The sequence below is a fragment of the Anabrus simplex genome, chromosome 1, assembly GCF_040414725.1.
Source record: "Anabrus simplex isolate iqAnaSimp1 chromosome 1, ASM4041472v1, whole genome shotgun sequence".
NCBI classification, from domain to species: Eukaryota; Metazoa; Arthropoda; class Insecta; order Orthoptera; family Tettigoniidae; genus Anabrus; species Anabrus simplex.
The window spans coordinates 939,821,900-939,844,668 of NC_090265.1; positions in this window are offsets into that span (position 1 = coordinate 939,821,900).

Consider the following 22,769-nt stretch of genomic DNA (forward strand, 5'->3'; position numbering starts at 1 on the left):
GGCCACGGCCGTTTCCTTCCCTCTTCCCTGTCTATCCTCCACAAGCCTCCTGTTTAGCATAGCAGATGAGACTGCCTGGGCGAGGTACTGGTCATCCTCACCCGTTGTATCCCCCGACCCAAAGTCTAGCGCTCCAGGACACTGCCCTTGAGGTGTTAGACGTGGGAACCCTCGCTGAGTCCGAGGGAAAAAACGACCCTGGAGGGTAAACGGATGAAGAAAGGAGAAGAAAATTAAATTTGTTCTAACAAGAATAAAGCTCCTAAATGAACAATTTTAGCATTCTTTTCAATTTGGTTTGCTTTTAAGTCAAGTTCAGATACCTTAAAACTATTTTTCTGATTTCATTACCCGTATCCTACTTCAAAATTTACGGATTGTTTTCTACAATCTGGTATTTAATTTTGTCATCCGTATATTTTTAGAAACGAGACTTGTACTCCTTTTTCATTTGTGACTGACGTATGAAGATTTGGTGTGCTCATAGTTATCTGAATCGGGACGTTTACTAAATTTTGATGGCAATACATCATTTTTGGGAGCTGGATGCTTCCTGCGTTTGACATTTTCCTGTTTGTGAAAAAGGATATACTGTACAATGAAAACAGAAGGAACTTTGATTGATGTGCTTACACTGAAATCTGTTTTATGAGAAGAATTGCTAGGTACCAAATAGATCCTACTATATCACCTTGCCTAGAAATAGCTTGCTTCTATTTCTCCCTTAAACCGCACTCGGAAAGAAAACTATGGAACATCAATTTTCGTGCTCTTTTAGTGTCATCCGAAATACATAGAGGTACACAACAGTACACATTCTTCTCCACCTCACAGACACTCGCCGACAGAAACAATGTTCACAATAAATTGCTCAAAATCAACACAGCATCACAATTACTCCGCATACCTCACAGACACTCGCCGACAGAAACAATATTCACAATAAATTGCACAAAATCAACAGAGCATCACAATTACTCCGCATATCACAATGTTAAAGTCCGCTAAGAACAGAACGGAAACCTGACATCTAGCGCCTTTTCAGCGACAAATTAGTAGCTATGTCTCGGCATTGTATATCTCGTATGCAAAGGATATACATGGCCGGGAAAGAGACTGTATCATAGCTGATACAACAACATATCCTAACAATGCTCCTGGACCAAGACCGACTCCAATCCTCAGACCTTAATGCTACTCTCGATCGTTCAAAGATGGCAAATCGAGTAGCCGGAATTGTTGGAAATTTGGGTTTGTTTTGGTTTGTTGTTATCGTATGTAGTCTATGTAATTTTATGAAAGTTGACGATAAATGTTAGTTTCTTTGTAGAATATAAGTGTGCGAGTGTATTTATATGAGTCAGTGGACACATATGATCTGTAATTATACGCAGTAATGTGAGAATATGCGTGTTTTGATCGTATATTTACCTATTAAAGAACATGAGTGCACTAGGTGGACCAGGTTTTAGTCTAACTATGGCAATGCCTCTCATACAACTATTCTTAAGTTTCCTACGGAATAGAACATTAAAATAGAAACGGATTAGGAATATGCATCGTGATTATTTTGACGTCCATGCCAAAACTGTAGCATGCATACATCATGTTGAGAATAAGTCTGAGATTAGGAAAGCCATGTCTCTACTTCCAAACTATTCGTGTTCCTCGAAAAATACTTAGACAGAATATAATTGCTATTGTGTTATTCCGTCAGTGTCTACGTGCTTCATTGTGTCGAGTGATTTAGATACAAGTTTATTTTACAATAATCCGTGCTTTGCCTGCGGAAATGTTTGGCTGGATCTTGGAGTATAACAAAACTTATAAGTGTGACAGTTGGAGCAATGTGTATACTGTTACATAGAAGAAATAGTGACTTTGAGGGATTAGCTGGGTTTGTAACGTAGGGTTTAACACTACCAACACCTTCCGATTCATGCTGTTGTTATCTGTTTTCAAGCAGACTGCGCCGAACTGAAGCTCGTGCATGTGGTTAAATATCAATGTTTAGTCAATAGAGTTTTTGCACTCATGTCCTTTAATAGGTAAAAACCTATTATATCTTTAGTGTCTGAACGTTTCATTATTAAGTTTACTATCATTGTGTGAAGTGCTGTTATGCCATATGTCAACATTATGTTAACATTACCAGGGCCGATCATCGGGTTAACATAATAATTTCAGGTGTACTTGGGCTGAGTGACTTAGACGGTTAAGGCGCTGGCCTTCTGATCCCAAGTTGGCAGATTCGAACCTGGCTCAGTCTGGTGGTATTTGAAGGTGCTCAAATACGTCGGCCTCGTATCGGTAGATTTACTGGCATGTAAAATAACTACTGTAGGACTAAATTTTGGCACTTCGACGTCTCCGAAAACAGTAACAAATTTAGTTCGTGGGACGTAAAGCCAATAACAGTATTATTTCGGGAGTACTTCCTGTTCGTTGGGTGCTGAATTTAAGAAATTGTCCACCACTTCAAAACTAAGGCAACAAATTGTAATTCACAGTTCTCATGAGAGCGAATAAATCGAGGAATTTCGTACCTTAATTTATTTTGAAACATTCAAAATGATGTTAAAAGTATTATTTTAACAATTTATCATGTATTTTCATCTATCCGGCGAAGTGAAATTTAAGAAAAAGCGTTATTTGACGAATTGAAATTTCTAAATAATCAGCTTGTTGATCTCTTTTCTAGTACTACTACTAAACGTTTTCATTCCTCCCCTGAAGGGAGAAGCGGGCCTCTTAGATGGTTACGCCGTCTCTCAGGCCGGGAGATTTGTTACAGTGAAGGAGATGTGCGGAGAAGGTGGGGGTGGGCGGCCGTGGCCTATACTACGAACTGTCCCGGCATTCGCCTTAGTGCAGGAGAATGGAAAACCACGGAAAACCATTCTCAGGACAGCCGACGGTTGGGGCCAGGTGTGAGGTCCAGCCCTGTCCCGTCTCCGGAATGCAGAGACGTAGAGCCACGGTAGAGCCGTGGCCACCCCTCCTCTGCTCGGTTGGCCGGTCAGAGTACAGAGCTGTTCGACCACGGATCACCCGTGGCCAGTTAAGGGATGAACCCAAGGGCCGAAACCCACTCTGCTTCTACCGACCTTTTCTAGTAGAATATATGTGATTCTTGTTGGCGAAGCGTTTTCATACGTTTAAAAGTGATTTTCGCCATAATGTTACATTTATCACGTTAATTTACCGCCGTTTATATAATATGTACGCCAAAACCAGCAATCCGGCTACTTCGGCCGCCGTGTTTTTTTAATTTTACGGTCTGAGGATTGGATCCGGTCTTGCCTAGACGTTGGGAGAGCACAAGTCACGGTCAGAGAGAATGCAAAAATGGATCAGTTTCAAACTCCCACAATTATTTCAATTATTATTTCAGTTGAAGTTTTGTTTTATTATCTTCAGTAATAATGTTCAGGTTGTACATATTAATTAAATATCCTTTTCAGCTTTCTTCACAGAAATTTCTTGACCAAATCTACTTCTTGTGTACCCCGTTGACTGACTCATCGTACCCCAGGCATGGGGCATCGTAGGCAGAGCCATCAATAGTTAAAGACGGAAGGTACGTTTGGCAACGCTGTATCTATGTCAAGTGGAGACCGATAAAATAAGGGGGCGTGTCCGATTTCGAAAGACTTCACCCATATTCACTAAATTTAGACCAACACGATGATTATGATAAATGCACACTCTTCGTAAAATGGTACTAAGAAACACACGCATCAGTAAATGCATTCACTGAAGTTAGAAATACACATTTTACATTAACAAAAACAAAACACTTTAAGAACTGTACACAAGTTCAATTATTGTGGAGCGTTGACAGCTTCCGCCGCTTAGTGTTTTTATCCTCACTGCTGACATAACTCGTGTTCTTCATCTGCTTTCAGCACTTATTTAACACAACATTGGAAAATGTAGACAATAAACAATCCATCGCACCATTATTGTCACGACTACAATGACGGCGTTCAAACCAGAACTGTTGCTTGTTATCTCTTTCTAAAGTAGCTCAGGATAGAGAGAACAGAAATTCTTTATAATTTTCACATACCGGTACCACTGTTCCGCAGACACACACAACACAATGTGATGGCACCACTAACTCACATCTGAAGTTCTTCAAACTAGGTATCACCTGTTTCATTATTCTGCAGGAGACCTAAACAAGTGTCACAGCTTATCCTTCTTGATATTGTCCTTAGTGTATACCCAGAAATGTACAACATATTACATCTCAAAATGCCCACCAAAAAAATTCACATGATAAACGAAAGTTTTTGATTAGAGCCCAACTCTTCCTCCTTTTAGTGCAAATAATAATAATAAGAAGAAGAAGAAGAAGAAGAATTTTATTTATTCGTATCAGAAGCAATACATCATATAAATTATTAATTAAGGATGAGAAATAATTATATAGGCCTAACTGGTGGAAACATACTAGAGGTACATTCAAGTAACAATTATATCATATCGGACCAGAATTTGGCGAGATATCGACCATTTGGTGTGGTCTTCACCAAATCTTGCATGGTGCAAACGAGAGGGCAGGAGATGCAATTAAGTAGGTGCGCCATGGTTTGTTCTTCTCCGCAAGCACAGAGGGTTGACTCTTCAGATAGACCCCACATCTTCATATTGTTCTTAGATCGACCGACCCCAGACCGCAGCCTGTTCAGACTCTTCCATGTAGACCACGACTCTTCATAACCGGCTGGAAGAGTTTCAGATGGATCCATCCATCCATTCAGATGGAGGTTTCTGGATCTCCAGGAAGTTAGTCTTGATGATTGAGGTGACTCCGAAAGGCACTCAGTAGAAATAATAATAATAATAATAATAATAATAATAATAATAATAATAATAATGCTATTTGCTTTACGTCCCATTAACTACTTTTACGGTTTTTGGAGACGCCGAGGTGCCGGAATTTAGTCCCACGGGAGTTCTTTTACGTGCCAGTAAATCTAACGACACTAAACCGACGTATTTGAGCACATTCAAATACTATAGGACTGAGCCAGGATCGAACCTGCCAAGTTAGGGTCAGAAGGCCAGCGCCTCAAACGTCTGAGCCACTCAGCCCGGCCCTTTTAGTGCAAAATTCGATTTGTTCCCTTAAAAATATGAGGCAAGACAAAGAGTGTGCTTTCACATCTTACCACAATACTATATGATATTGTGAAGCATTTAAATAGATTTATTTGCCCACAGTTAACACTAACACTACAACAAGTGCAGTGGCGGCTCGTGCATAAATCGTCCTACGTGCTACAATAAACGCTAAACACGCTGTTTTAAATCTGCATATTGCCATGATGAACAACTCATACTTCAAACTTTTAATAATAATAATAATAATAATAATAATAATAATAATAATAATAATAATAATAATAATAATAATAATAATAATAATAATATAAAGCTTTTCTCACAATTTATAACACAGAACAAAAATACATTAACTTGGAAGCAGATGTATACTTCGACAATTGTCTACGAGATAAATAATTCACTCGAGAAATATTGTTTTTACACATCTAAGGCCCCATTCACAATGCAAACGTAACCGTAAACTTAACGACGTAACGTAACCGTAAAATTAACGTAAAATTTGTGGTATTCACAATGGAGGAACGTAACATTAACGTAAAGAGTACACAGCAGCCAATCAAAACACTGCCATGTTATTTAGTACGGAAGTCAGGTTTTGGGCTATCTCGCAGTTTTATATTTCAGTACCTCGATGGAATCAAACAACGTGGTAGCGGAATTCATATTAGTTCAAACATCTATTGCTTTGCTCCTGGGAGCTGTGTAGGCCTACGATACCTGAAAAAGCGATCTAAACAACGGTGCAGAAAATGGGTTCATTCCTTGAATGAAAGAAGGTTATCTCAGGGCGATTTCGGTAATCTACTGTAAGAAATGACCCTCATCAGTTCGTTTTGGACATGCGGATGAAACCTGAACTGTTTGCCTTTCTTACGATTTGCTTCCCCTTTTGTAATAAAAAGAAATGTAAAAGGTCTCCTTTACCGACATCTATGACCCTACCTACCACACCCCGATGAGATGTTTGGATCTATTTGTTTGGATGATATCATTTTCGTAAAATAGTAGTCCGTCATAATGTTAAGAAATATACAGGGACACTGTTTTATTTATGACAGGGATTATCTCTCGTCCTTTGCCAGCGCTGCGAGCTTGTCCCCCGCCATTTATTGTCAGATTTCATTACCATACTACAGGATATTAATTTCCACCTATTATTTTTCGTATTTGTAATTCTTTTTCCTTCTATCATACATAGCCTATACACAAAGACTATTTTGAAAGAGAATTACAAGTGTTTCGTCGAAAGAAGTCATTATATCGTGCACAACACACAATGTTTACCTCTGCTCTGATTGGCTGGTTCTTAAAGTTAACGTAAAATTAACTGCAAGAGCTTGGAGTTTGCAATCCCTTAATTTTACGGACTCGCAGTTAAGTTAACGTCGGCGCATTGTGAATGGATCCATTAGATAAGATGGCCGCTAACTTCTAAGTTAACGTTAATTTTAAGTTTACGTTACGTTACGTTTGCATTGTGAATGGGGCTTAATGGCGCAATGCGAAGTCCATACGGCGATCCTCTTTTCTTTTTTTCTTGCTGAAAAACTTGTCGATCACCTTTTGGTTGAAGTACATTATTTCAAGCTTTTTCTCGATTGACCAGGCGAGTTGGCCGTGTAGTCAGGGGGGCGCAGCTGAGAGCTTGCATCCGGGAGATAGTGGGTTCGAACCCCACTGTCGGTAGCCCCGAAGATGGTTTTCCATGGATTCCCATTTTTACACCAGGCAAATGCTAGGGCCGTACCTTATTTAAGGCAACGGCAGCTTCCTTCCCACTCCTAGGCGTTTCCCATCCCATCGTCACCATAAGACCTATCTGTGTTGGCGCGACGTAAAGCAAATAATAAAAAATGTCTTTATTGACAGCATCGCTAATACATTCAACCGTTCTTGACACATAGTATTTCGAAGGAACGTATTAATCCTTTTAAGATTAGAAAAGAATATTTCCGGTTCGGAAGTGGTCATTGGAATAGTAATCAAAATCCTGAGCAATTCTGTTATTTAAGCGAAGGTATCTTGCAGTTTGTTCTTCAGGATCAGTTGAAGCAAATGAACTGCACCATCATTTTCTCTGAAATCAGTACTTTCATACAGAACGCTAAGCTCAGTCGTTAGTTTATTATTGTCTGGGAGTCTGTATACGCCCCATACGGTGTTAACTGTTTTGAATATTCGCTAATATTAATCGAATCTAATTAATTTGCAGCCTATAAATAAGAAACAGGCTCAAATCTACGACCTAACTCTTCAGTGATTCGATGACAAACATCCTTAGCATCAGCCGTCCTGTAGGATTCCGTTCTGCGTGTTTTGCTTTGTGGCATTTCTGAAGAAACTTCATTTCCTATTTTATCGACAGAATCCCTGACTGAAGCAATATCCTTCGTAAAAATATGCCAACAGCATTTGCCATTTCGATTGCATCTGTCGATCTTGCTTGTAGCTGGGAGTACAAAATATCCACATGAGGCATTGTTCTGTGAAAGAAGGACAGGCAAAATAAAAACTCTTCATCCTCCAAATTATGTCTTAGTCCACGTGCTTCTGGAATTGTCCTTGCATATTTCGACTTTCTCAGGTCCAGAAAGCATTGCAACAAAACATCTTTGTTTTCATACACGACATTGCCGGTTCTAGACTTGAAGTTCCATCTTGTTGATGAACATCCTGGAATTCGTTGTGCTACCACTTTTTCCAAAGCTGCCAGGCGTTGAGGAGTTTTGGAAAAGAAAGCAGGAAATGCAGATAGGCTGCAATACGCGCGCAGCTTGATTTTGAGAGGCCGCGTGTTCAAATACGAGGTTGAGCTGGAGGGCGTAGCAGTGATTTTAATTGGCTAGGGGATGGTTAGCTTTGCTTTCTTTTTTTGAACTCCACCTCTTTCACCACTCATCACAGATGCTCCATCGTGAGTTTGGGCGATACTTTTCTCTGGATTAACCCGAAAAATACTATTGACCTGCTGCAGTATGCACTCCGATATATCTTCTACGGTTTGCTCATCTGGATTAAAGAATCCCATAAATCTTTCAAGTGGTTAGCCACTTAATACGTATCTGAACACAATTGCCAACTATAGCTCTTCACAGTCGTCAATAGTTTCATCTGCCATAATAGCAGTATATTTAGTGTTATGTACTTCCTCCAGTATTACACGGCAGACGTCCAGCATACAGACTAGCGATTCATTCTGGATGGTTTTTGATGTGCCCTCAAATACCGTACCTTATTGGATTAGATGTGTTCCTTAATGGCACTGTATAACCTGTTCATGAAATCAACTCATCCCGAGAACACTCTTGGATTTTAAGATCCTTCACACCTTCCGTACTCCATTATTTTCCAAATAAGACGCAAGGAAAACAGAACAAAGCATTTCTTATTATACATCACAACCACATGTCCAACTTTTATCGTCGTAAACTTTATAGTTTAAATGCCTAATATAATTGGAATTTTTCCCTTTCGAAACCTTCTGAGTTAAAGTTCAGACTGGAGTGGGACGACCTGTAATTTTTATGTTCACTTTTTCTTCTAATGTTCTCCTAAAAATGGTTCTTTCATCAAACTGTCTACACTATTCACGCTGTATACTCACTTTCCATTTTGCATTAGTGCACATAGAATCGTGGGAATATAGATCCTCACTAAGAACACTAATTTAATTTCACTTTATATACACTGCAGTGGATAAATAATAGGATAAATCTCCGTATGAACTTTAGCACTAACACAATGATAGAAAAAAACGCACCTGCAATATAACCGCGAGATCAAAAACCGCACAACGCAACTGAAAGCGCTGCCATCTGAATCATTTGAGACTTCCCCATTTATCAGCATAAATTTCATTCTAATGCGGGATAAAGATTCTTTGACTCACCTACGAATTCCTTTTTTTTCACACAAAAGGAATATGGATATTTTAATAAGCAATGGTTGGTTATCTTAATAACAACATTATGTTTGCGATACGTTGCCTTCCACTTGTCTTGTCTTGTCTTGATAATTTGATGGGCTTCGCGTAATAGCGCTGTACCCAGTCACAGATCTGATAATAAAACACAAAGTATGGAGGAGGCGAAAACGAAAGGGCTAAAAATTGAAAAGGAGGGTAAGAAGTCAACTACTAATCTACAACACACAGGAGTAACACAAGGACACAAGGCACAAAGCTTCACGCCAGAACGCTCTATACTTGCCGACTTGCTACCACACGCACAAGACCGGGTCCACACATAGGGAAATGACCAAGGGACAGAAATTAAAGGAAAATGTTGGTGTCAGAAGGAAATTCGATAAAGCTACGACCGTAGTGGGCGTGGGATTGAGTATCCAACATGACAATTGGGTGGGAAACGCGAATTGTTCCCGGAAAAACGGCTGTGACCATTTTCGCCTACTAACTTCGAGCAACGGACACTGAAACAAAATATGATTAATTGTACCAACCAAAATACGACATTTACAGAGGTTGGAATCGACCAACTTCATACGAAACAAATGATCAGGTGTGCACATATGATTTAACCGCAAACGGATAATATTAGTAATGTGACGTCTAGTATAATAATGTTTAGTAAACCACGGAGAGCGTGGGACGTTCGGAAGGATCGTAAACAAACTCCGTTCTGTACGACACAAGGGTTGGCTCCACTCATCCTGCCATAACTGTCTTATCTTCTCTCGACAAGCACTCCAATAACACTGGTCAACAATGATTTTGTTAAATGTATAATTTATGGTGATTCTTATGTACTTTTGTGTGCTAATTACGAATATGAAACCAGAAACTTCCCATCACCCATAGTTTTTTTGTAATTTCAAATCTTTGTTTTCATATTTACGAGTTAGCATGCTACCATTAACCAAGATTAATAAACTATTATTGTTGGTTTATCATACTCTTACTATATTTTTAAACTTTTTATTCTCTTAAGAATGTACAGAATTCCATATTATTCATTGTTGCCACAACAATTAGAAACTTAAAAACATTGCAGTTGTCAGTTGAATTAGAGATTTCTTTCATGCGACTGTCTGCATAGAATTGTGCTTCGAAAGTCTATTGAAAGGAGATAGTTTGTGTTCAATATACAGTAGTGTTTTATTTTATTGTGTGAAAAATGCCTCGCAACTGTAAAAATAAACCAGATAGTTTCTGTAATATATGTGGCGAGTTAACCCTTAAAGCGCAGAGGCGAAGTGTTACTACTTTAATTAAGGAAGCTTATGAATTGTATTTTGATTGCAAGATGGATCTGAATCAGAATTGGGCCCCTAACATATGTTGTGCTTCATGTATAACTCTACTGACTGGATGGATGAAGGGGACTCGCCATATGCCTTTTGGAATTCCGATGCAGTGGAGGGAACCTACGGATCATTTGACCGATTGCTATTTTTGTGTGACTAATATCTCTGGTATATCTTCAAAGTCAAAACATACAGTTGTATATCCGTCTCTGAAATCAGCAACCAGACCGGTTCTACATGGTCCAGGGCTTCCTATACCTTCTCCACCAGATCGTTGATGCATGGAGATGAAGAAGTTGATGTTGGTGAAGAGTTATATGATGATAAAATGGATGATGACCAACCCTTTGTAGAAAGTTCTGCTGCTTCTTCTGAGCCTCATTTACTTACACAATCAGATCTAAATGATTTGGTTAGTGATCTTAATTTGTCTAAAGCCAAATCAGAATTACTCGCTTCAAGACTAAAAGAAAGATACCAAAGTCTGCTTCTTCCGCCAACGTCAAAAGGAATTTGAGCATCTTTTTTCTAAAAAGGAAGAACTAGTTTTCTGCAATGATGTTACAGGTCTCTTCGAGTTACTAGGGCAGCAGCATAATCCAGAAGAATGGCGTTTATTCATTGATTCTTCAAGAAGAAGTTTGAAAGCGGTACTGCTTAACAATGGAAATACATTTCCATCAGTTCTTGTAGCCCATGCAGCTAACTTTCAGGAATCAGATGAGAACATGAAAATGGTACTATCCGCTATCCAGTATGAAAAGTATTCCTGGCAGATATGTTCAGATTTGAAAGTTGTAGCTCTCTTACTTGTTTGCAGTTAGGATATACGAAATTTTGCTGCTTTTTATGCAAGTGGGATAGTCGAGATAGAAATAATCACTATATAAAAAAGAACTGGCCAAAAAGACAGTCATTTACTCCAGGACAGGAAAATGTCGTTCATCAGCCTCTTGTTGCATCTGACAAAATCATACTGCCCCCATTACACATAAAACTAGGTTTGATTAAGAATTTTGTAAAAGCACTTGATCATAGTACGGATGCATTTCAATTTCTCCAAACCAAATTTCCAAAAATATCTGTAGCTAAACTAAAGGAAGGCATATTTGTTGGTCCTCAGATCAAAGAACTGATGAAAGATACAGTGTTTGAAAACAAGTTAAAAATATGCGAACTAGCTGCATGGTCATCATTTAAGAAGGTGGTCACAAACTTTCTAGGAAACTACAGGTCAGAGAATTACAGGGAACATATTAGTGAACATCTACAAAACTATAAACACATGGGATGTAATGTCTCTTAAAATACACTTCTTGGACTCGCATCTTGACTTTTTCCCTGAAAATCTCGGCGCTGTCTCAGACGAACACGGGGAACGTTTCCATCAAGACATCGTCGAATTTGAAAGCCGTTACCAGGGAAATTGTGGTCCAAATATGCTGGCTGACTACTGCTGGTCACTCAAAACGGATGTTCCTCAAGCTAAGTTCAGCCGAAAATCTACCTCTCATACTTTTTAGGTATGTAAATGAAATTTAAGTTTAGATAATAAATTTTAGTAGGAACAACAACATTTTTTTAATTTTTGAAAATTACTCAAAAACTGTGAGTGATGGAAAAATTCTAAAAACGGATTTGAAATCAGCAGAAAAAAGTGTATGTAAATTCAATTTAAGATAATAAATTTTAGTAGGAATAACAATTTTTAACATTTTTTAATTTTTTGAAAATTACTCAAAAACTGTGCGTGATAGAAAAATTCTAAAAACAGATTTGAGATCAGCAGAAAAAAGTGTACCAGAAACACCCTTTCACTTCCATTTAGCAATCAAAAATTTAAATTTTGTTGCCCAGTGTAATCAGTGAAGTGTAACGCCAAATGGTACGCAACACCCTGACCTTTAGCTGCCGCCTGAGCTAAGGCATCCGCCTGTTCATTACCTGTAATATTTGAATGGCCCGGAACCCAATGGAAGGTAATCCTTTTACCTTGTTGGTGTAGATCGAAACAGATTTTGCGAAGATTTCGAATATACCAATTGGACCGGAAACTGGGATTATTTAAGTCTTGGAGCACACTCAGGGAATCCGATGCAATGTAGGCAGTATTTAGATGCGAATACTTGATGCATACTAGGGCTTGACGGATGGCAAAAGCCTCCGTCGTAAAAATAGTTGTCTCCGATGGAAATGAAAATTGTTTGGAAATGAGGAACTCGGGTGAGAAAAAGGCTGCCCCCACACTTGGAGGGGTGTGAGTTTTGGACCCGTCAGTAAAAAATCTTGGTGAAAGAGAATGAACATCCTGGGACAAAGCTAGACGGACATATTTCCTAGGACTGTGTGTCCGGGCCGGGCCAATGGGTTGAGAACCGCATAATGCAGGTAAAATCAGAGCAGGGACATAATAATTTGCTTTATAGGGAAGAATGTAATTAGTTGTTGACGGTGTACGAATAATAGAAGTGCGAAGGGAATGAAAATAAGAATATGCCCAGACAAGTGCTGGGTAACGGTGTAGAGGTGTACCTTTATCTTGATAGTAACGTACTAGTAATGATAATTTAGGGAGGATTGGGCGTGAGTTGAGAGAGAGAGTCCTTAGTAAAAACTTAGAGGCAAGCAATTTTCTCCTCAGAGTTAATGCGAATTCCACAGCCTCAACCAATGTTGCATTGTTGGGGGACGATTACAGAACCCCAATACAAAATTTAATAAAATGAACCTGAAGCGAATCCAATTGAGCAAGCTTCTGCTTGGCCGCCATGTCAATGAACCCCGAGCCATAATCCAAGGTTGAACGAATAATATTGCGATATAACAGAGCATAGTACTGGGATCCGATCCCCAAGATCTCTGTCGTAGAGCAAAAAGTAGAGTTTTTTTTGGAAGAGACTTTCCCACAAGATGTTTAACGTGAGAGTGCCATAATCATTTCCTGTCGAGGTAAATGCCGAGATATTTAGTCGACTGGACGATCGGGATCGAAAAACCTTGAAATCGTATAAGCGGGTGATCAATACGCTGGGTCCAAGAGAAAAGAACCACTCGACATTTATCGTAAGCCACTTCTAAGTGATGATCGTGAAGCCAAGTAGCAAGATCCGAAATCGTCGTATGTAACGACGTGTAAATAGCTTCAAGGGATGGGAGACTACGATATATCAATAGATCATCGGAGAATTGTATCATGCGAGCGTTGTGGGTTGTAATTTTCTCGAGGGACATCGAATAAAGTGTAAGGTCTCCTTGAGGTAGGCCTGTAGTCATCATACGTGCCTGAATATGAGGAAAATATTTTAATTGAAGCGTTCTGTGCGTCAACATGTTCAAGAGCAGATTAACGAAAAGGGGCGGGAAGTTAGGAGTAATGTTTGGAATAGCACTTGGAGGTCAACATTATCATAAGCTCCACGTAGATTAAAAAAGATAGCCAATAAGGATTCTTTCCGACAGCGTGCGAGGTTGATGTCAGTTACCAAGATGTAAATTGCATCAGTGGCAGAGCGACCCGGGAGAAAGGAAAATTGATATTTGGGCAGCAAATTATAAAAGTCTAGGGACCACTGTAGTCGTTTAAAAATAATTTTTTGGAAAATCTTTCGAATGCATTGTCCCAGGTATATGCCCCTATAACTGTCGAGATGTACAGGGTTTTCCCCTAGTTTCAGCAGGGGGACCAAATAAAAGTCGTTCCAGGTGGAAGGGACTTGAGCCGACTCGAGGCACTGATTGAATATCTGCAATAATTTCTGGCGAGCCAAAGGGGGGAGTTGCTTTAGTACCGAATACGAGATATCATCCCGTCCAGGGGTTGAAGTATGGGACGTATTAAGTGCCAGATTTAATTCTGTGATATCAACTGGTCTAATGACCGAAGAAAATTTATTGGAGCTACGAGGAAGAGCGAAACTATAATGTGGGGCTACAAAATCCGGAGTAAGTTGTTGAAAGAAGCTTAAAATACCCTCCATGTCGAAGTGTACAGTAGCTGGAGTACTAATAAGACGGTTGGATAAGCCGCCAACTGCTCGCCAAATATGTTTGGACGATGACTGTCTATTTGGAGAGGAAATGAAGGCCTTCCAAGCCACGTGTCGTTTGTCGTTAAATAATTTTTAGTTTGGGCAACCAGTACTTTATAGTGCAAGTACGCTTGGGACGTTCCAAACCGGCGAAACGAGCGAAGTGCTGCCTTCCGTTTTGCTATTAAAGCCGCACACTCAGTATCCCACCAGCGAGCATAATGAATAGTTTTGGGTCGGAAATGTGGCTGTTTCGGATGGTATAGATCTAAATATTCCGTGAGAGTTGATATGAAGGTATCATAGGACATCGGTTGACCTTCAAATGCAGATAACTTTTGAGACAAAAACTGTTGATATTGGAGTGTATTGAAGGGGAACATGCGCCTACTCACTTTAAGCGGGGGGTAGCGGCTAGTTGACGGCCCGCGAACCCAATAAAGATGGGGAAATGATCACTCGAATGTGTGTCCTTGACTACCTCCCACTCGATTCTGTCTGCCAGATCGTTAGTACAGATGGTTAAATCGACAGCACTCTTATTTGCAAGAGGAGACATCACTCAAGCAGGTGAGCCGTCATTCAAAATGCGTAAATGATATAAGGCCGCTATTTCATTCCCTTTTGGACACGAGACCTCGTATCTCCAGCTCTGATGGTGCCCGTTAAGGTCGCCCCCGAGGATAAAGGGGTGCGGAAGTTGCGAGAAAAATTCGTGTACACATTGTATAATGCAAAGGTGTCGAATACAATTGTAGGTTATTGGCTACCAAAATACAAGCCCCATCGTAACCGTAGTTGTCAAGGCGAATACAATTATAGTTTGGTATGTGAAATCTTTGGCTGGAGCCAACCAAGTTTCACTAATCAAAATTACATGAGGATGATATGAATCAATCAGCAAAAATAGTTCGTGTCCCTTATGTACGACACTACGTGCGTTCAACTGGAGAATTATCATGAGGGGAGACAGAAGAGAGCTAATGAATTGAGCAGAACCAGTACTTCCTCCTACATAGTTAGGAGTAGTTTGGACCATTTAGAATTGTTTTCCGCTGCCCTAGCATAAGCAGATATTTTATCCGAAATAGCTGTAATTGTGGCAGTTATCGGGGTCGAGTCCCGGACGCGTTCTTGGGACGAATGATCAGTAGAATCAACCCGCCTGGGAGGAACCCGTATGCTCTTCCCAGAGACAGAAGACATGGGAGGTGTTGCAGTCGTGGAAGAGGAAGGCATGTGCAGGATAGCACGATGGTCCTGTACATCGTAACCTGGTGTAGATCATGTCGAGGCGATGTAACAACCGCCGTGAATTTTCTTTTCCGGGACGGCTGTGGTTGTTCTCGGGAGAGGAGGAAATTGTTGGAGGCACAAGAGTGGGCCGAATCGATTATCGACGGGTGTGAAAAAGGACTCAGAGTTTAAAGTAGGTGCTCCCATAGCCTGCTTTCCCTGCAATTCTTGTTGGCGTTTGTGTTCGGGGTAGTGAAGGGACCACACTGAACGTTCCCCAGAACAGTTGTCTACGAGAATCCGTACATTATTGGGTTTCATGATTGAGGGCGCAATTGGCACATCTAGTGTTTTGGGCTCTGCAATTTTTTCTTGTATGGCCATAGCGCTGACATTTTCGAGAAATAGTAGGTTGGAACACAAAAGGTTCAACAGGGGGTTCGAACCCCATAAATCGAAATGAAGGAAGGTACCGGTAGCGTCTGGCCACGAAAAGTTAACTTAATGGCACCTGCTGGAATATATGTGACCTTTCCATCCTGTGTGGAGCGTCTGTTCATCCGCTTAGCTCCTACTATCGGTACGGACGTTTCAGCGAAATTGCAGATTTCATCTTCGGTCAAATCCCTATCTACCCCTCGGATCACGCCAACCTTAAAGAGAGACGCCGAGGGAATAAAAGCTTTTAGATGCTTTTCCTTTAAAATAGTTAGGAACTGATTGGCCTGGGTTCGGGTCTGAAACTCAATTTGTATTCGGTGTCTACCTCTACGAGAAATTAGGGGAACACCCTCAAATTTCCGGTCATAATTTTTTTCCAAGAGACATTGGATGCATGTTTCCTAGTGTTCTGCTGTCGTCAACGGCTTCCACGAAAACTACATATGGACCTGTATGACGAGCATCGTATGTCAGGTTTTTGAACAGAGGAATCAGTATTAGTAGGGAGAGCAGAATTAGATTTCGGTAGGGTTTTATCATTAAGCACAATAGTGTAATCCATGGATATTTCTCGGCTGTCTACTACCACAGGCTCCTCCTCCATACTATCTCCCCCACTTGACTCCTCCATAAGGCCAGGAGTGAAGTGGGAGCTCAACACATATAACAATCACAAAACTCTCTCACCACTCCCAATAAGAGAGAGAAAGAATGAAGCACAAAACCAAGTCCGATAACGACTTGCACACCAAGCACAGTAACACGCTAGCGCCTAGAACCACACGTCTACTCACCAACGGTACCCAGCGCGAACTCCTTGCCTTCGACTTACGCTTTAAATTTGAACCCAGACGATGCTACTGTCTAGCGGCAGAATCGCTTACCACGTTCAACATCAGGGTAGCAGGAGGCATCGAGCAGTTCTACCCCCTTGCGGGAGGAAAAGTGACTATAGACGGGATAAGTGAAAGTTGATCCCGGTTTATGGTATACAAGACTTTAATATTACTTATCTAGATTCACAGAGCGCGCTGGTATTATGCGGAATATTGAACACTTTCGCGCATCGCCATGTTGCGGGCGCTTCAGCTTCGAATGCGTGGTTTAGCACGTGGTAATGTTTACAGTCCCTTACATGTCTTCTATTTGAATCATGGCTGTTAGTGGATCTGTTGTACTATTATATGTGACGGAGTGATATGTACTGTCAAATATCGTCAAGGAATGTGAGAGCTTGTACGATACGGTAGTTAAATTTATCGGCAATATTAAAGGGAAGTAAGTTAGACCATACGTGTGGAATGGATAGGTACCCTATTCATCAGGGTGAATTCGTGTGCAACCTTTATTTGTACAGATCGCTATCAGATAGGATCTGGTATTTCTTTTCACATGTGAGTAGAAATTGAACAGTTATAAAATGACTGATTTACCATAATCATAAACTAAACAGGTTACAAGGTGGTTGATTCAGAGAACGTATGGACATGAAATTTAGAATGTTTAGGCTTCTTTGCCTTTTTCCAATTCACCGGGGATATTTTTAGAACTAAACAGCTGTTCTGAAAAAGCATACATATTTTCCATTTAATATTATATTATCAATTATCTGAAAAATGATTTACTGGTGTCGTAACTTATGTCTTAAATTCTCCATTTTTTCACACTTGCTTTTTAATAAAAGAATACAATTGTTGATACGCTATTTAAGAAAGAAACATCTGGCAATATCAAGTCAATCAATCAATCAATCAATCAATCAATCAATCAATCAATCAATCAATCAATCAATCAATCAATCAATCAATCAATCAATCAATCACTACTGATCTGCATTTAGCGCAGTCGCCCAGGTGGCAGATTCCCTATCTGTTGTTTTCCTAGCCTTTTCTTAAATGATTGCAAAGAAATTGGAAATTTATTGAACATCTCCCTAGGTAAGTTATTCCAATCCCTAACTCCCCTTCCAATAAACGAATATTTGCCCAAATTTGTCCTCTTGAATTCCAACTTTATATTCATATCGTGTTCTTTCCTACTTTTAAAGGCACCATCCAATCTTATTCGTCTACTGATGTCATCCCACGCCACCTCTCCACTGACAGCCCGGAACATACCACTTAGTCGAGCAGCTCGTCTCCTTTCTCCCAAGTCTTCCCAGCCCAAACTTTGCACCATTTTTGTAACGCTACTCTTTTGTCGGAAATCGCCCAGAACAAATCGAGCTGCTATTTTTAGGATTTTTTTTCCAGTTCCTGAATCAAGTAATCCTGGTAGGGGTCCCATACAATGGAACCATACTCTAGGTGGGGTCTCACCAGAGACAAATATGCTCTCTCCTTTACAACTTTACAACCCCTAAATACTCTCATAACCATGTGCAGAGATCTGTACCCTTTATTTACAATCCCATTTATGTGACTACCCAATGAAGATCTTTCCTTATATTAATACCTAGGTATTTACAATGATCCCCAAAGGGAACTTTCAACCCATCAATGCAGTAATTAAAACTGAGAGGACTTTTCCTATTTGTGAATCCCACAACCTGACTTTTATCCCCGTTTATCATCATACCATTGCCTACTGTCATTCTCACAACATTATTGAGGTCATTTTGCAGTTGCTCACAATCTTGTAATTTATTTATTACTCTGTACAGAATAACATCATCTGCAAAAAGCCTTATCTCTGATTCCACTTCTTTACACATATCATTGATATATATATAAGAAAACATAAAGGTCCAATAATACTGCCTTGAGGAATTCCCCTATTAATTATTACAGGGTCAGATAAAGCTTCACCTACTCTAATTCTCTGAGTTCTATTTTCTAGAAACAGAGCCACCCATTCAGTCACACTTTTGTCAAGTCCAATTGCACTCATTTTTGCCAGTAGTCTCCCATTATCTACCCTATCAAATGCCTTAGACAGGTCAATCGCGATACAGTCCAATTGACCTCCTGAATCCAAGGTATCTGCTATATCTTGCTGGAATCCTACAAGTTGGGATTCAGTGGAATAACCTTTTAATAAACCCCAACTGCCTTCTATCAAACCAGTTATTAATTTTGCAAACATGTCTTATATAATCAGAAAGATTGGTTTCGCAAAGCTTACATACAATGCATGTCAAACTGACTGGCCTGTAATTTTCATCTTTATGTCTATCACCCTTTCCTTTATATATAGGGGCTATTATAGCAACTCTCCATTCATTTGGTAAAGTTCCTTCATGCAAACAATAATCAAGCAAGTACTTCAGATATGGTACTATATCCCAACCCATTGTCTTTAGTATATCCCCCGAAACCTTATCAATTCCAGCTGTTTTTCTAGTTTTCAACTTTTGTATCTTACTGTAAATGTCATTGCTGTCATAGGTAAATTTTAATACTTCTTTAGTATTAGTCACCTCCTCTTTCTGGACATTATCCTTGTAACCAACAATCTTTACATACTGCTGACTGAATACTTCTGCCTTTTGAAGATCCTCGCATACACACTCTCCTTGTTCATTAATGATTACTGGAATGTCCTTCTTGGAACCAGTTTCTGCCTTAAAGTACCTATACATACTCTTCCATTTTTCACTAAAATTACTGTAGCCACCAATTATGCTTGCCATCATGTTATCCGCAGCTGACTTCTTTGCTAGATTCAATTTCCTAGTAAGTTCCTTCAATTTCTCCTTACTTCCACGGACATTTCTAACTCTATTTCTTTCCAACCTGTACCTCCTTCTTAGACTCTTTACTTCTCTGTTATAATATAGTGGATCTGTACCATTCCTTACCACCTTTAAAGGTACAAACCTATTTCCACATTCCTCAACAATTGCTTTAAACCCATCCCAGAGTCTGTATACATTTTTATTTACCGTTTTCCACCGATCATAGTTAGCTACTTATTAAAAACTTCCTCATGCCTGTTTTATCAGCCATATGGTACTGCCTAACAGTCCTAATTTTAATCTCTTCCTTTCTTTCACATTTATTTTTAATTACCACAAAAACAGCTTCGTGATAATTAATACCATCTACTACTTCGGTTTCTCTATAGAGCTCATCTGGTTTTACCAGCACCACATCCAGAATATTCTTCTCTCTAGTTGGTTTCATCACTTTCTGAATCAGGTGCCCTTCCCATATAAACTTATTTGCCATTTGGTGGTCATGCTTCCTGTCGTTCGCATTACCTTCCCAATTGGCATTTGGTAAATTGAGATCACCCAATACGATCACGTTCCTTTCCTTATCGTTTCCCACATAGCTGATTATCTCATAAAATAATTCTGAATCAGCATCTGCGCTACCCTTTCCTGGTCCGTACACTCCAAAGACTTCAAGTTGCCTATTATCTTTAGAAATGAGCCTTACACCTAGAATTACGTGCCTGTCAACCCTTTCGTAGCTTACAAATTCTTCTTTCAAGAGAATGAATACCCTCCCGCCTACCATTCCTATCCTATCTCTACGGTACACCCTCCAGTTCCGTGAGAAAATTTCTGCATTCATTATATCATTTCTCAGCCATGATTCAACTCCTGTTACAATATCTGGTAAGTATATATCTATTATATTAGTTCATTCTATTCCTTTCTTTACAATACTTCTACAGTTGAGCACTAACAATTTTATGTCATCCCTACTTGATTTCCAGTTCCCTGTTCCCATAACATCGCTCCCTAGGCCACCTGTTTCCCTCAATGTACCTCCCTATTACCCTTCTAAACAAATTTCCTAACTTATATGTATCACTGCGGTTTAAGTGAAGGCCATCTGAGAGCAGATCCCTATCTCCTACCCACCCATTAGGATCTAGAAATTTCACTCCCAGTTTCCCACATACCCACTCCATAGTCTCATTTAAATCCCCAATCACCTTCCAGTCAGTATCCCTCCTACACAGCATTCCACTGATAACAATCTCCGCTTCCTTAAACTTCACCCGTGCTGCATTTACCAGATCCCACACATCCCCAATTATGTTGGTACCTATACCTGCTTGTCTTACGTTGTTAGTACCAACGTGAATCACTACCACCTTCTCCCTCTCTTCTACTTTCCTCAACATCTGCCTTAACCTAATTCCTGGATAACACTCTACTCTGGTACCCTTTCCTCCACACACTTTCCCGACATGTCTAACGATAGAATCCCCCAAGACCAGAGCCTCCACCCTACCCACCTCATTTGATCTCCTCCCCTCCTGGTCAGTCCTATCTTTCCTGACAGCTGCAGAAGCTACTTCCTCCTCCCTTTTCTCCATCCCACGACCCTGTCCACCTGTATTTTCCTATCCACTACTCCACATTTCCCTTTCCTACCTCTTCCCTTACTCCTATTTCCAAACATCTCGGCAACAATTCCCTGTTCCTCATCTTCCCTCGGTTGTTCTACCTGCAGTAACTCGTACCGATTTCTCACCGAAAACTGTCCTGAATTTTGATTCTGAATGGAGCCCTTAGCCTGCAATCTCCTACCCCTTAAAACATTAGACCACCTGTCTTCCACAATTCTCCCCTAAATAAATAATAATAAATAAAGCATATTAAAGTCATGTCAATCCTAGTCTGCATTAGAAACGGTAATCAAAATAACTGTGTAACTATGATATTAATCTTTTTACATTCAACTGCATTTATTTTCTTTCTGGTGTAAATCATGGTGCTCGTATTAGAGAAAAATTAGAACTCACTTGCAATTTTTATTTGTGCTCAGATAACGTTAACTTACTTTGAGTTTGTAAAAACAGTAATATTTAAGAAGATAATATTATGAGGAGGGTTTTGCATCTTAAATTATAACGTTCTTACTCAAACTTACCCTAGATACTAATTTCATTTTAAGAAATACACAATAGAGTCAGACTGGCACCAGTGTAACGAATGTGAGGCAGCGTTTACCTAAATCCAAATCACACAGACACTATCATTTCAGTTCTACACATACCATTACATTATTTCATTTATAAACCAAACCAAACCAAACCGAGAGGTCATGGCCTACCAAGCGAGCGCTGCTCAGCCCGAGGGCCTTCAGATTATGAGGTGTCATGTGGTCTGTGCGACGAATCCTCTCGGCCGTTATTCTTGGCTTTCTAGACCGGGACCTCTATCTCACCGTCAGATAGCTCCACAATCGTAATCACGTAGGCTGAGTGGACCAAGAACTAGCCCTAAGATCCAGGTAAAATTCTCTAACCTGGCCGGGGACTGAACCCGCGGCCTCCGGGTAAGTGGTAGGCACGCTACACCTACACCGTGGAGCCGGTATTTCATATTCAGAAAATGATAAATGTATCTGATTTTTAGAAAGATTTTCGCAGTTATGTGCTTTTTAAACTAACTGTTCAGAGACTTGAGTAAAATTTGCTTATCAGAGAGGAACGATAAGCTATGTACCGTTCATAGAAAGATTTTATTGCACAGGTTTCCTTTTTGTTGATACTGAAGATTATTGTTATCGGTACATTAGTTTGTAAATATTTAATTAATGTGTTCTCCAGTCTACTGAGAGACGGGCAATTTTTCTCTCGCGATATGTAATTTAATCATACTTAAGATGCAGACCGCTGTCAGTTGAACATGTCTTCGTATTTTCAATAAAGCTCAAGTGTAGAGCCTAGGTTTCAATTACATGTATCTGTTCCGAATGTTCA